The 16,676-nt window shown below is 44.5% G+C and overlaps 1 long non-coding RNA gene across 1 annotated transcript in view; it reads left to right on the top strand.

Annotated features, from left to right (window-relative positions):
• Window positions 1-220: 220 nt before the first annotated feature.
• LOC149121266 (uncharacterized) overlaps window positions 221-16,676 on the top strand; it is a 98,161-nt gene continuing 81,705 nt past the window's right edge. The window contains exons 1-2 of the long non-coding RNA XR_016224358.1: window positions 221-388; window positions 15,830-15,861. This is a non-coding gene — a long non-coding RNA (uncharacterized LOC149121266). The remainder of the gene's footprint in view (window positions 389-15,829; window positions 15,862-16,676) is intronic.

A 16,676-nucleotide genomic window follows, 5' to 3' on the forward strand; every position in this document is an offset into this window, starting at 1 on the left:
CTGGACCAGGCGCCAGGAGCTTCATCTGGGTCTCCCACTTGCAGGGACACAAGTGGTTCCGTAAGGGATGCTGGCATCGCAGGCGACGGCCTAACCTGCTAAACCTCGCCGCCGGCCCTGTCTTCGCTTTTTGATTGGTTGGTGCCCTTCCGCATCATCCAATCAGAATGAGTCTCCGGGACCGCCACCTTAACACCGAGGCTATAAATAGCCCGCTGAGCTTCCCCCTCGCCATTTTCTCCACGAGGCCCGGCTTTTCTGTCCTTCGGCCAGGGGTTGCGCGGTCACCTAACGGCCGTGCGGGGCTCCAGCCCCGATCCCTGGATCCCTGGACAGGACGGCAGCGGCGGACGCCGGCGGGAAGGGCGGGCCCGCGGCCGTGCCCCAGGTGAGGGCGCGGGTTCGGCCAGGCAGAGAGCTCTCCCGCGTCCGCGCGGCGCCGGCTCCTCAGGCCTGGCGAGTCCCGGTGTCCGCGGCCGGAGCGGCGCCATCGGCCCTGACCCCGTCCCGGAGCGGGAGCCGGGAAGGGAGAGCGAGGACCCGGCGTCCGCGTGGCTCCTCTCGGTCAGCCCCGGCCGGGCAGGGCTCCTGCGGAGACGCCGCCCGGCGGCCTCGGCCTCTGAGGAGGGAGCGGCGCGGCCGCGCGGCCCCTCGTGGCCCGGGGTCCCGGCGGTGCCCGCGGGGCGCGGACACTGAGGGGTCAGGAGGAGGCGCCTCCGGGGCGGATGGTGGGGGACCCCCGCTGGGCGGGGTGGGGTGGGGGTCACGATGCCCGCCCCGTGCTGGGAATCCTCTCCTTCGGGTGTGTCTGGTGTTGTGTCCGGGGTTCACCGCTCTACTTCGGACTCGTTTTCACTTCAGGGTAACAAATCCCAGCCGCCCTCCCCTCTCTGCGGAAGGCACGTTCCAGGACCCCCAAGCGACCCCTGAGGACGCAGATCGTATGGAACCCTGTGTATACCATGAGTTTTTAAATGTACATCACGCAAGGTGCATCGTAAGTTACCCGCAGTGCAGGTCAGGTGTTTAGACGAGAGGTTCTGATGCTGGTTCCGAGGTCCATGTCTCATATTGCAGTACCCGAGTTTGCGACCCGGCTCTGGCTTCCGACTCTGCCCACTAATGCGTAGCTTGGGAAACAGCAGGTGAGGATGGATCGTGTCATTGAGCGGCTGCTGCCCACGTGGTAGACCCTGATGGCATTTTTGGCTGCACACACGTGGGTAGTGAGCCAGCAGATGCGAAGTGTGGCTCTGTTTCTCAAGTAAAATTAAATAAATAAATAAGGCGCATTAGAGGTTTAAAGCACCAATCTCCTTATAAATATGGGACAGTTGTTATAACTGGTGAAGTGAAAGTAGTGACATTGTTATAGAGGGAGAAAATAGATTACTTTTATTTGGAGCTGCAATAGTTTGTTGGTTCCTAAAACCAATGGGTTATTTCTACCCTTTATAGCTTAAGAAAGCCATATTACTGTGTGTCTGAGCATGTTAGCCGTTTTTGCATACTTCCTCAGTGAATAAGGAGACTGAAGTTTCTGTTTTTACATTCATAAGCTAACGTTGTCTCTTTACAATGCGTGTTTCGTGAAATGATCTTAGAACTGAGTGATAGGGAAGAAGGTGATGGATATGATTTCCTCGTGTGAATGAAAGAGGGATATTATTGATATGATATGGAAGTTTTCCTTGTTGTGTTGTGATTAGTAAGCAGATGCAGTGTATAGTGTTAATTCACAGGTTAGACCCTGTTAGGATGGTCGTAGGTTTGGACCGTGAGAATGATGTCTTTTTTGTGAACAGCCACCTGATTAAATTAATGATTGGCGCTAAGGCCGAGTTAGTTAGGTTTGCCAGCGTTCATCATGCTGCTGCTAGAGGTGAAACTGTTTTGTAGTCCTTGGGCAAATCGTGAAGTTTGCCTGTGAATAGAGTTTGCAAGACAAAATAATATTGCTGATGTTAGGCCATGGGCCAGTGTTAGAGCTGTAGCTCCTGTAAATCTTCGTGATGTTTGAATAAGGACAGTCACAATCACCAGTGTTAATGTGGCTCACTAATGAAAAAGTGGTTAGTGATGCTAGATGTGTTTGACAGAGCAAGATGGTGCTGGTTAGGGGTTTCCTCACAAGGCTCCTCTGGGCAGTGAGAAGGCTCTCTGCTCTGTTTAAGGGATTTCAGATTGTAGGGACTCATGCTATGCTGTAGCCTCCTAGTTTTAACAGTGTGACTGCAAGGAATATTGATCTGGCAATAGTGGCCTCTACATGGACTTCTGGTAATCACAGGTGAAGACCATACAGGGACATTTTTGCTTTTTACTATCAAAGTTATTATGCATGGTTTCCATTTAAATGCTATGTAGTTTCCTCATTGGGTAATAGTTACTTGGGTTGAAATTACTTTTCATAAAGTATCTAGAACAAAATTACTTCTGTGCCTGTGAATGTCATAATTAAGAATACTTATAGATTAATATTTAAATATAGCTTTCTTTCATGGAAGTGGTCCTTTAGAAAGGGGATACTCACTAGGATTATTAAGGGAAGCTGTGAGGTGGTATCAAGAGGAGGGTCAGAAAAGAAGCTGGTGAGAAACTACTTATTTTATAATAGGTTTATTTATAATAAATAGGATTATGAGGTAGTGTATAAGCTCTGTGTTTATGTTGATTCAGAGTATGATGTTTTTGAGTACATTGTTATGGGAATAAGTGTAATTGTAAGTTACATAATTCATAGGAGAAGGGTTAAGTTTGTACATTATCTGACCGTAAGTGTTGGATGCTATTAACTGTGTTTGGCCCACAGTGGCTTCATAGGCTACAAATACTAGTAGGCAATGAATATTATACATGATATGATAAAATGAGCATTCAGGATTACAAGGATTCCTAAAGTGAATGCATATAATATTGTGCCTTATAAAACACAGAAGTGACCATATATCAGTATACTGATAATATTCCTAGTAAGGATGCAATATATGCTAAAATATTTATACAGATTTAAAGGAATATTGGTGATAATAGAATACCTTAACCTAATGGATTGAAATTTCAATGATTATACTCATTCTAGTCCTTTTTGAATTCATTCATAGGCTAGACATAGGGCTAAAATGGAAATTATAATTAGTGCTATGGTAAGTGTAAGTGTTGGGTTTTTTATTTGGGTACTCATGACAGGAGAAGTAAGATGGTAATATCTAAGCTGAATACAAAGGCTGTAATGGCTAAAAGAGAATTTATGGAGGGTAGTAGTTGGGTTGATGCTATAGGATCAAATCTACATATTGTATGGACTTTATTTTTCTATGTAGATATTTAATTACAGCAACCAGATTACGGTGGTTCCAAGAAATAGCACTAAAGATATATTGATTGTCAGGGAGAGAGTAAGGTTGAGTATTCTTTTCCAGGTTAAAACTGAAGATAATACATTGGAAGCCAGTAGCAGTAGTTAACATTAAAAGAATATGATCCTCATAAGTGAAGGGAGATGTGTCAGGGCCGGAGCTGTGGCATAGCAGGTAAAGCCACTGCCTGCAGTGCCGGATTCCCATATGGGCGCTGGTTCAAGTTCTGGCTGCTCCACTTCTGATCCAGCCTCTCTGCTGTGGCCTGGGAAGGCAGTGGAAGACAGCACAAGTTGTTGGGCCCATGCACCCACATGGGAGACCTGGAAGAAGGTTCTGGCTCCTGGCTTTGGATTGGCGCAGCTCTAGCCATTGCAGCCAATTGGGGAGTGAACCAGTGGATGGAAGACCTCTCTCTCTCTCTCTCTCTCTCACTCACTCTCTCTGTAACTCTGACTTTCAAATAAATACATAAATCTTTTTTTTTAAAAGAGATGCATAAGAATAATCAGACTATGTCCACAAATTATGTCAGGCATCAGTTTCAATGCCAAAATGATGGTTTGATATCAAGTGAAATTTTAATTGTTATGAGGTGAGAAAGTAAGATTTATGATTACAAATAGGCTGTGCAATCCTGTGGCTGTGAAGAGTGTTGAACTATCCACAGCCTTAGAGATGGTGAAGGATATGTTCAAATATTCTGAAGTTTGTAGACTTGTAAAACCAGCTCCAAGTTTGATTGATTAGTGGAATTTGTATGATATTTTTGGTTTCTTCTATGAAACTATGGTGAACTTGGGTAATTGATACTCCCAAGACTAATAATTCTGATTATTAGACACAATTCTAGTAGCTTTAGGGCTCAGATGCCTGTTGGTAGGTAGCAGCCCCTTTGCTTTAGGACTAGCCATGAGGGATGGAATGGATAGAAGAATCCAGCAGAGGAAAAAAAACTCCTGATAGAATGAAAAAGATCATTTCATATCATGATCCTGTCCCCTAGTTGTACGCTCTCAGACTATATCATCATCCTTGGTATTAGTTCCTAGGCCAGGAATGATAGAGTAAAAGAATTAAACTGGAAACCTATCATTAGCTGTATGTTAGAAACAGAGCTGACAAGGGGTTTTGTGGTGTAGCAGGCTAAGCCTCCACCTGCAATGCTGGCATCACATATGGGTACTAGTTCATGTCCTGGCTGCTCCACTTCCAATCCAGCTCTTTGCTTCTGGCCTGGGAAAACAGTGGAAGATGGTCTAAGCACTTGGGCCCTTGCACCCATGTGGGAGACCCAGAAGAAGCTCTTGGTTTCGAATTGGCTGAGTTCTGGCTATTGCCATTTAGGAGTGAACCAGCCGAGAGAAGACCTTTCTCTCTGTCCCTCCCTCTCTCCATTGGTAACTCTACCTCTCAAATAAGTAAGTAAGTAAGTAAATAAATAAATAAGTAAAATCTTAAAGCAATAGCTCTGACAATGCCTTTGTTTATGGTCAGGGCTGGGGTTAACTGTATGATAGCCTGAGTTTGGTGGGTCATTAACCATGAGAGTGGAAATATGGGCACTTGGATTGGGTTACAGTGAATTAAAGAACAGCTAGAATTAGAATAAATCTGATTATAGCTGTTGCAGAACTGATGCATGTCAAGACTAAAGAGGCTCTGCCAATAAAATGTATGAGTATGTGAAGAGCTATAAATAGGCTGATAGTTTCAATAATTACTATCAAAGGAATAAATGAGGCAGGTGCACCTTGAGGGAGGAAGTGGCTAATGATGCTTTTGTTTTATGGCAGAGGCCAGTAATGACTGCTTCTGCTCAAGGCGTGACAGCTAGTCCTAACAACTGATAATTGGGCTGTGTGAGCCATACAAGGTAACTGTCCTAGCTGATTTGTTGAATCACAGAAAACGAGTGAGATTAGTATTAGAGACCAGGTTCTTCTTTCAGTGATGTGAATGGTTATTTGTTTAAGAATGAGTTGCACCCATCACTGTTGAAGGTAGATGAATTGATTGTTGACCAGGCAGTTGGGAGATGGGATTAAAATATTAGGGGAGATGATAATTACAGTGTGTAATCCTGCTATTGTAGGGGTAATGAAAAAAGGTGAGCACACCTTCATTCTGTTTCTCATGGCATTTCGTCTTGGTGATTCAGTGTATTTTGGTGTGGGTTTGGGGGTTAAGTGTAGTTAGTGAGTTTTAGCTGGAGAAATAAAGTGCTAATTTTATTGAGATCATGCTAATTAATTATATTGGTGAGTCTAATTGTGGCATTTTATTACAGAAATATTTTTGCTTTCAGTATTAAACTGATGCTAGTTAGATTCATAATGACATAACAGATATTTGTCATTTTTCAAAGTGTTTTAGTGTTGCTAGTTCAAAGACATGGAGATGTGGTTGGACCCACACACATCAGAGCATTGTCATAATATAAACCAAGTGGAGTAGATGTGAAGGTTGCTTCACGCAAGCACCTTGGGATGGGATTTGTTTTTAGATCAAATGGTGTGTCAACTTCGGAGTGTAAGCCATCTTCAGATGAAAATAATATATGGATTGGTATTTCTATAGGTATGACGACTCTGTTATCCACTGTATGCAGTGATAATTCTCCTGGTTTCAAATCTTCTATGGGATTATATAAGAGCCAGAGTTTAAGTCATCATATCTGTATATTCACAGCTTCAATATTGTTGGTGTCCTGTATCTTTTATGGTTAAGAGCTGTTAATTTCATCTATCCTATGTATAGAATTTGTAATTATGACTGGGCAATTAAGATTTGAGTAATAATAATGAATAATAAAAGACAACACTGTTTCTTCTTGGGCATCTTTGGTTGTCAGCATAGGTGAAATAATGTGAAGAACTCAAGAGCTAGCTAAGAATAAGATTAGTAGGGTGGGCCGGCGCCGCGGCTCAATAGGCTAATCCTCCACCTAGCGGCGCTGGAACACCGGGTTCTAATCCCGGTTGGGGCTCCAGATTCTGTCCCGGTTGCCCCTCTTCCAGGCCAGCTCTCTGCTGTGGCCAGGGAGTGCAGTGGAGGATGGCCCAAGTGCTTGGGCCCTGCACCCCATGGGAGACCAGGATAAGCACCTGGCTCCTGCCATTGGATCAGCGCGGTGCGCCGGCCGTGGCAGCCATTGGAGGGTGAACCAACGGCAAAGGAAGACCTTTCTCTCTGTCTCTCTCTCTCACTGTCCACTCTGCCTGTAAAAAAAAAAAAAAAAAAAGATTAGTAGGGTGGAGTCATGAGGGTGTAGTTCTTCTGTAATGGATGATGTAGCATCTTGGAATGCTAGTTGAAGTGGATATGCCATAAGGATCTGAAAGATTTCAATCTATAAATTAACCTTAACAAAGTTATGTAATATTTTTACTTATATTTTTTATCAAGGAAGGGTTGTAAGGTGTTCGATTCCTTCCTTTGTTGTTTTTTAAATTATTTTTTTCTAAAGATTTTATTTATTTATTTGAGAGGCAGAGTTATAGACAGAGGCAGAGACAGAGAAATGCCTTCCATCCGTTGGTTCAGTCCCCAAATGACTGCAACAACTGGAGCTGGGCCGGCCAGAAGCCAGGAGCCAGGAGCTTTCTTGGGGTTTCCCATGAGGGTGCAGGGCTGAAGCATTTGGGCCATCTTCTACAGCTTTCCCAGACCAGAAGCAGAGAGCTGGATCAAAAGAGGAGCAGCCAGGACATGAACTGACACCCATATAGGATGCCAGTGTAGCAGCCAGAGGCTTAGCCTTCTGTGCCACAACCCCTGCAGGATTCCTTCTGTTGTTAATTTAGGATTTTACATAAGCTGGCTCTTCAAGTGTGTGATGTGCTCGTGAGCACTGTGTAGTCATTTGAGGTTTCTGACAGTTAAATTACTGAGACTTCTTGTTCTGGGGCAAAAACTTATCAAATAACACAAATTATTACTATAATAGCTCTTAATGAAATAAATGACCCTGGGGCTGGTGCCGTGGCTCACTTGGTTAATCCTCCGCCTGTGGTGCCAGCATCCCATGTGGGCGCCGGATTCTGGTCCCGGTTGCTCGTCTTCCAGTCCAGCTCTCTGTTGTGGCCTGGGAGGGCAGTGGAGGATGGCTCAAGTGCTTGGGCACCTGCACCCGCGTGGGAGACCAGGAAAAGCACCTGGCTTCTGGCTTCAGATCGGCACAACACGCTGGCTATAGCAGCCATTTTGGGGGGTGAACCAATGGAAGGAAGACCTTTCTCTCTGTCTCTCTCTCTCTCACTGTCTAACTCTGCCCAATAGTTAAAAAGAAAAGAAAAGAAAAGAAAGAAATGACCCCGTTGATGATGCAGTATTTCTTGTTGAAATTTCATCAGGAAAGTTGGAGTATTGTCATGGTATGCCCAATTATGCAAGAAAAATATTGATTTATGCTACAAATATAATTAAGTAAATTGTAACTCAGGGAGACTCAAGTGTATATGCTGAAAGTAGTAAAAGTCAATATGTGACTCCTCCTGCGATTGTGAATGCAGATCTACAGACAAGACACAGTGGAAATGTGGTGTGGCACAGTATGCGTCATGAAGAACGGTGTCTAGGAATGAGTTGGCTAGAGCAATGCCTTGGGCATCTAACAGTAAATAGAAAGATAAAACCCAAGGCTCACTGTATGGGTGGGATCATTTGATATTACCTCCATATGAGGGTTCTAGTAAACTAAACATTTTACTGCTAAAATAGCAACACTTATGTGGGAAAAGCAATAATCATGAGGCTAATATGAAATATGCTCATGTGTCACTGTACATTCCTACCACAAATAATATGGTGAGCTCAGATAATGAACTCTAAAAACTAGTGGATATTATAGCTCAAACTATTCCTCCATGCTCCATTGCTTCCTTTTTTTTCTCAGAATATTAGGTTACAATGTGTGGAATTATTCCAAAGTCTGGTAGAATACTGCAGGTCCTTTGGGGTGATCAAAGAATCAAAGAATAGATTTTGGTATAAAACTGGGATCTTCTTCCTGTTTGGTAAAAGAAGTGGTGTTTAGATTTCAGTCTGTTAATAGTATTGTAATTCTTGCTTCTAGTACTGGAAGAGATAATAGGAGGATTCTTTCTCTCTCAAATAAATAAAACTTTAAAAGAGAGAGAGAGAGAGAGGGAGAGTGAGTCCCCTATCCACTGGTTCACTCCCCAGATGGCTGCAGTGGCCAGAGCTGTGCTGATCCGAAGCCAGGAGCCAGGAGCCTCTTCCAGGTCTCCAGTGCAGGTGCACAGTTCCAAGACCTGGGCCATCTTCCACTGCCTTCAGGCTCTAGCAAAGAGCTGGATTGGAAGTGGAGCAGCTGAGACTCGAACCGGTGCCTATATGGGATGCTGGTGTTGTAGGCTGGGGCTTTAAGCTGCTGTGCCACAATGCTGGTCCCAGGAGGATTATATTTGTAAATAATAGTGATCCTACAAATGGTTGGGGTGTAATAAGTGATTTAATATTAACTATCATGATGAAATTGGTGGCTCCAAAAATTGATGAGACACCTGCCAGGTGAAGTGCAAAGATAGTAAATCTACTAAAGCTCCTGCGTGTGCTAGATTATTGGCTGCAGGTGGCTAAACTGTCTATTCTGTTCCCACTCCAGCTTCTATAGAAAAAACAGCAGTAATGAAAATGAAGGGAGTAATAATACAAAGCAGATTATCTACTTGAGGAAATGTTGTATCTGGGGCTCTGGGCATTGTAAATGTGGACAGTGTGGGTGTATTTGAGTCAAGTGTGAAGATTTGACTTAGATAGCATTTAGTGTTTATATTTTCATATGATTTCTAGTGGAATAAGATGGGTTTTACCACATGTCCAAGTTCTTTGAAAGTGGGTCTTGGATTGTGGTGGGCTTGCACATCCTATGTGACTTTGGAGATATGCCATTCTCAGTATGGGCTTGTGATTATGTGTGCAGAATATAGGTGTAAATGTGTGGTCATACTTGGTTGAGTGTCTGTTCTGCATTGACCAATGTGTCTCTCCTTCTGACAATACTACATGGGTTTTATTAGTTAATAGAAAAATGTTGACATGGAAGGCACTTAATTCCCATTTTTTGAAATCGCTTCAGTTACCTTAGTGTCTTTCTCCATATATGATTTTTTTAAAAAGATTTATTTTATTTATTTGAAGGAGTTAGAGAGAGAGAGAGAGAGAGAGAGAGAGAGATCTCTTCCATCCGCTGGTTCATTCCCCTGATGACCTCAGTGGTTGGAGCTGAGCTGATCTGAAGCCAGGAGCCAGGAGCTTCTCCTGGGTCTCCCATGTGGGTGCAGGGGCCCAAGGACTTGGGCCATCTTCCACTGCTTTCCCAGGCACATTAGCAGGGAGCTGGATCAGAAGTAGAATATCTGGGGCTCAAACCAGTGCCCATATGGGATACCAGCACTGCAGGCCAGGGCTTTAACTCACTGTGTGCCACAGCACTGGCCCCCACATGTGATTTTTTAAAAAATAAATGTGCATACCATTTTTCAACCAGGGAAGCTATGTAACTTGCTTTTTGCATTTACTATTTTGTCACTCGTGATTTCCTCACTCAAACACAAGTTGAACTGCAGATCCATAGTATTGTGTGTACGGACGTACAGGAATTTATTTAAGGTGCCCTCTCTCACTGAATGTCTGAAATCCCCACCTCTCAGATTTTCTCATTTTTTTAAGGGAAAAGGTTTATTGTCATGTGGGGGAAACCTGACCAGCAGAGGGGAGAGGGCAAGAGAGTAAGCGAGAGAAAGAAGTCGAGAGAGAGATCAAGAGAGAGAGCACGTGTGCAGGAAGCCTGTCCTATTAAACCTTTGCAGGGGGCTGGGAAATAGCAGCGAATCCCATTGGAGTGGGGGTGGAGCTGACACCTGTGGTTGGGCCATTTTGTCATCTGGCTTCTAGCAGTGGTGGCGGGGGCTAGAGCTGAGGATGGTGTCCAGGGAGTAGATTTGCACCATTTTACTAAAATTCCCCCCACCTTTTTTTTTTTTTTAATAAAGCAACTGTTGCTGGCGCCGCGGCTCACTAGGCTAATCTTCTGCCTAGTGGCGCCGGCACACCGGGTTCTAGTCCCGGTCGGGGCGCCGGATTCTGTCCCGGTTGCCCCTCTTCCAGGCCAGCCCTCTGCTGTGGCCAGGGAGTGCAGTGGAGGATGGCCCAGGTGCTTGGGCCCTGCACCCCATGGGAGACCAGGAAAAGCACCTGGCTCCTGGCTCCTGCCATCGGATCAGCGCGGTGCGCCGGCTGCAGCGCGCCGGCCACGGTGGCCATTGGAGGGTGAACCAACGGCAAAGGAAGACCTTTCTCTCTGTTTCTCTCTCTCACTGTCCACTCTGCCTGTCAAAAAAAAAAATAAAGCAAGTGTTATACGGGGTCACATCAGCCCCCAAAGTCCAGGAGGGTTGGAGGGATGATGATCTGTCTTTAGAGCTACTTTCTGTTGACATGGGACAACAAGTTACTCTCTGCTGGCATGGGGTGATGCCTCAAGCTGCGATCTCCTGGGTGGGGAGCCAAGTATATCCCTGCAGCAGCATTGGGTTTACCACCTGACTGGTGAAGGCTTTGGTTCGTTCCATTATCACCTCCTGTAATCACTTAAACAGACACCATAGTATAAAAGACAGGGTGAGGATAGCAGCCAGTGGTCATAAGAGTGGCATTAACCAAGTAATGAGAGGATTTCATAGAGGAGAGGAAATGAGGGGGGAGTCTCTGGACTCTGTAAGACTGTTTGATGGATGTAGTTTTGCCTGACCTTATTGATTAATATAATAACAACACAGTTAAGGTCCATCTATTCCATAGTACCGCATCGGTTAGTGAGGCAATATGGCTTTGGAGACCTCAGATGGCATCTATTGAGGTCTCGATGGGCCTAGTGACCTCCTCTTGTAACTGTTGGAGTTGTTTGCAGTAGGTTGGTTGAGATAACATTGTGGCCGAAAGCTGCTCCTGAGACCACTACTGAGGACAGAGAGGCTGCGGAGCTGATCCCAACCAAGACTGGGAGAAAGGTCGCTCATCTCTTGTGGGTAGAGGGCCTTATCTGTAGAATCTGTGAATTCAAAGAAAATGTGTTCATGCATCTAGAGTTGAGGGCCTTGTCTGTAGAATCTGTGAATTCAAAGAAAATGTGTTCATGCATCTAGAGTTCAAGGATGAGCGGCACAGAAGGAAATGAAAATGAGACTCACCAATCTTGTAGAGACAGCGAGTCTACTTTTCTTTTTACCCAAGGAAGACCTTAGGCCAGTGATGCCCTGGTCAACAGTCAGCCACTCGGGACTACCTCTGAAACAAAAGTTCAGGCAGCTGCTAGACAGGTCCCAAGGTGACTGTGGGCTGGGGCCGATGTGCCATGGACAAGAAGTCCACTGGAGACTGTTCATTGTGTTAGGCTTAATGGGGCAGAATATCCATGAGAGTGGATGGACATCCCTCCAGAGATTTCTAAGGAGGAAATCTGATAGGTGACAGAGTAAGGGGCAGTTAGGGAAAAGGAGATATGTCTGGAAATAGTAATTAACCTGGTAAGCTGGCTGGTTTGCAGGTCTGGTAGTGTTGATCTTTATTTCATGTGGGTTGGGAGAGATACATCTAGGAAATGCTCACTCCTGGGACCAGGAAATCGAGAACTTGAGCCAGAGGAGGTTTAGAGCTGAGACAGGAGAAAGCTTGGACATAGGAAATCTTCCACTTTTCCAAATGTTCACAGATAGAGATCTTGAACTGGTTGTCAAGGTAGGAGACCACCGAGAGGAGGATTAACTAGAACATGGGGAGAAGCTCTCCTGGTGACCTGTAGAATCAGGCAGATATTGGGGATCCCTGAGATCACAGCCATCTGACGGGAGGATATGGGAACAGAGGGTGGGTCATTACCCATGCACCCATTGGAGCCCTGGACATAACCCATAGAAGGGAAATGGGGTTGAGTTGTCACCCACAAATGCTATTGCCTGGACACAGAGTATGGAGGCATGAGGCCATAGGAGATGTGGTGCCTGGTACCAGGACTTTGGGGCAAAGTTGCATAGAACCATAACCCATAGAGTCTAAATAAGAGGATCCTCCACCTGCCACGTCTTACTGTTGGGCACCAAAAAATATGTTGTTCCCAGATCGTTAGATCCCCACAGAGACCCCCAGAGAGTCGATCACACCGAACTGCAAAAGCAAGGTTTATTCGGGAGTACAAGCCGTGACAGGGACCCCATCCAACCAAACTGCACAGCGGAGGAAGGAGTGAGGCCCCGGTCTTTGTTTGGGAGAGTTTTTAAAGGAAAAAGGGGCTACATCAGCAGGAAAAAAGAGTTACATACAGCATGGAAGCTCTGGGTACAGGGAGTTACTTTGTTTAGCAATCTCTACTGTGCTGTCCTTGGTCTACCGAACTAGCTGTCCCTGGTAAGCTTTGATATCTCCGGAATGCCTGAATGCCTGCTTTTACAAGGACACGGGTCTGCTATGGGAAATGGAGGCTGCTTTTTTTTATTGTTTTAAAATGGAGTCACTTTGGTTCTTCATTACCTCAGAAATTTGGAGGGCTGGTGTGTGGATGGAGATTGCAGAGTGTTCAGAGGTGAAGGAAGTCCGGGGTTGAGTTTTGTCATTGGCAGAATTCCAGGATCTCAAAGCAGCTCACATCCCCGAGAGGAAAGCAAGGTTGAGGGCAGAGTCTGGCCCCAGGTTTTGGAGCCAATGAAAGGTCACCACAAAACACACCAAACACCAGAGTAAGGGAAAATGTTTATTGTCAGGTGGGGGAAACCCGACAGGCTGGAGGAGAGGGCAAGAGAGATCAAGAAAGAGAGAGCAGATTTTCTCATTATAGTAGGTAATGCTGAAACCAGTATCTTTTATTTTTTTTAACTTTTATTTAATGAATATAGATTTCCAAAGTACAGCCTATGGATTACATTGGCTCCCCCCCAACAATGACTTCCCTCCCACCTGCAACCCTCCCCTTTCCCACTCTCTCTCCCCTTCCATTCATATCAAGATTCATTTTCAAATTTTCTTATATACAGAAGATCAGTTTAGTATACATTAAGTAAAGATTTCAACAGTTTGCACCCACATAGAAACACAAAGTGAAAAATACTGTTTGAGTACTCGTTATAGCATTAAATCTCAATGTACAGCACATTAAGGACAGAGATCCTACATGAGGAGTAAGTGCACAGTGACTCCTGTTGTTGACTTTACAAATTGACACTCCTGTTTATGGCATCAGTAATCTCCCTATGCTCCAGTCATGTGTTTCCAAGGCTATGGAAGCCTTTTGAGTTCACCGGCTCTTATCTTGTTTAGACAAGGTCATAGTCAAAGTGGAGGTTCTCTCCTCCCTTCAGAGAAAGGTACCTCCTTCTTTGAAGACCTATTCTGTCCACTGGGATCTCACTCACAGAGATCTTTCATTTAAGTCTTTTTTTTTTTTTTGCCAGAGTGTCTTGGCTTTCCATGCCTGAAATACTCTCATGGGCTTTTCAACCGGATCTGAATGCTTTTAGGGCTGATTCTGAGGCCAGAGTGCTGTTTAGGACATGTGCCATTCTATGAGTCTGCTGAGTATCTCGCTTCCCATGTTGGATCACTCTCCCCTTTATTTATTCTATCAGTTAGTATTAGCAGGCACTAGACTTGTTTACGTGATCCCTTTGACTCTTAGTCCTATCATTATGATCAATTGTGAACAGAAATCGATCACTTGGACTAGTGAGATGGCATTGCTGCATGCCACCTTGATGGGATTGAATTGGAATCCCCTGGTATGTTTCTAACTCTACCATTTGGGGTAAGTCAGCTTGAGCATGTCCCAAATTATACATTTCTTCCCTCTCTTATTCCCACACTTATGTTAAACAGGGATTACATTTCAGTTAAATTTCAACACTTAAGAATAACTGTGTATTAATTACAGAATTAAACCAGTCATATTAAGTAGAACAGACAAAAAAAATACTAAGAAGGATAAAGTATTAAGTTGTTCATTAACAGTCAGGGCTATGCTGATCAAGTCACCGTTTTTCATAGTGTCCATTTCACTTCAACAGGTTTCCCCTTTGGTGCTCAGTTAGTTGTCACCGATCAGGCAAAACATATGATATTTGTCCCTTTGCGACTGGATTATTTCACTCAGCATGATGTGTTCCAGATTCCTCCATTTTGTTGCAAATAACTGGATTTCATTGTTTTTTTACTGTGGTATAGTATTCTAAAGAGTACATATCCCATAATTTCTTTATCCAGTCTACCGTTGATGGGCATTTAGGTTGGTTCCAGGTCTTAGCTATTGTGAATTGAGCTGCAATAAACATTAGGGTGCAGACCACTTTTTTGTTTGCCAATTTAAATTCCTTTGGGTAAATTCCAAGGAGTGGGATGGGCTGGGTTGAACGGTAGGGTTATGTTCAGGTGAAACCAGTATCTTTTAAACATTTCCTTAAAGAAACCCAGAAATTACACATGTTTCTAGGGCACCACTTAATGGGCAGGCAGCATCCTTTGCGTATGTGCATTCGCACAGATGATCCCCATAACGTTGGCTGTTTTCACGCTGCTTCTGTGTTATGTTTAAACTTCAAGTGGTCAGGGTCATTTGTCATTTCCCTTTTGTCCTCTAGGCTTTGTTTTATTCCTGAAAGCCCTTCTCCAATCAGGAATGCCAGGATCACACTGGTGCTGAGAGTCCTGGGTTTTCAATGTGGGAGGCCTAAGACACATGGTTTCTAGTTGGTTCTCAATGAGTCAGTGAGCCCGTCCTCTAGATAGCTACATTGGCCTCCAGGACAAGGGAGTTATAGGTAGAGCCAGCTCTGTAATAGGGCATAGTGTTCAGGGTCTGGGCCTGGCTTCTATAAGTCCCCAAACATCCTCCTTGAAGTCCTTTCCTGGTAGGGTTGTCCATCCAGCCTGATGCCATGTATGTGTACTATCTGCGTGGTGAACTGAGAGCACAGTGTGAGGGAATGTTCTTAGGTTAGAGGTCAGCTTCTGCCAGACCCATTGGCAGCTGAGATTCTAAGCTCTGACTTAACCAAAAGATGGGTTTTCCTTCTAGTGAACATCTTTGGAAAGAGCATTCAGCTCCCTAATGAGCTACCTGTTGCCATAGGTAGTTCAGTGACATGTCCCTGGTGATTGGTGTTGCCATGGACCCATGGACATGGCAGTGAAGGGATTTCCTGGGTGTGTACGCACTCAATATTCCCAATACTGGAGGGAAGGCCCAAATGGCCTTTAGACAAAGGAAGTAAATGTGTGTATGTGTGTGGTTGTGTGTGCTTTGCTGTGTATCTAACTTATTTGTATATGTACACTTTCTTGTTATACTCTCATACATGTGGGATCAGGTGTTTTTATGTTTTACTTATTCCTGTGATGTACATGTTTGTATGTATTTGTGTTTGTAGAAATAATGATGTTAATGTATTCTTTTCTCCTAGGGAGTTGAAGCATCCTGGATGCAAGAATGCAGGTAAATGAACCATTTTCTATATGTTTATATAGTGGTACAAGTAGTCAGACAGTTAAGCATGTATCTTTAGGGGTCTGTTCAATGTCTATGTACATTTTCATAAGTGTATATAGGCCAGGATTTCTACAAGAGCACTATTTTAGTTATGAATACCATACAGAACAGAACCTGCCAATCATGGGCCAGAAATGTGCAACCCTGGCTGGGTTGAGGTCATAGGAGCCCTTGGCTGACCATCTCCCTTCCTGTACGAGAGTGTGGGGGCCATAAACATCCAAGGAGACCCTCGGAAGTCCCACGTTATCCTCAGGGCACTCTCACGTGGCAGACCTGTGCCACCAGCCTTATGTCACCAGAACTCAGGTCTTCATGGACTACCTCCAAGTCAGCCTCAGAACATAGCTCTCTGTGTGAGGAAATTCTCCACAGAGAGGGCTAGCTTTAGTTCTGTTGGTATCTGAGTTGCTCAGACTCGTGGCTGATTCAAAGGATGTGTTTTTCTTTTGATGGAAAGAGTGGCCATCTTTCCACTAAGATTCAGATCCCTGTTATCACGGCTGTTTTGGTGGAAAGGCCCTGGTGATTGGTGTGCACTAAGGGGCCCTGGAATGGGCAGTGAAGGGCTTCCAGGTGTGTTATACCCCAAGCTTGCCAGCGAGATGGAGGGCCCAATGCCTGGACAATTAGATTATATAGACTATACGTGTATCTAAGTGTGTCAGATTGTGTGTGCTCCCCAGTGTTGAGTGTGTAGTTATTTGTATATGTACATTGTCTTGTTATAGAATCATGGATATAATACTCATGGATTTATT

Source organism: Oryctolagus cuniculus, chromosome 17 (genome assembly GCF_051225735.1).
Source record: "Oryctolagus cuniculus isolate XC-2025 breed Fujian yellow rabbit chromosome 17, ASM5122573v1, whole genome shotgun sequence".
NCBI lineage: Eukaryota > Metazoa > Chordata > Mammalia > Lagomorpha > Leporidae > Oryctolagus > Oryctolagus cuniculus.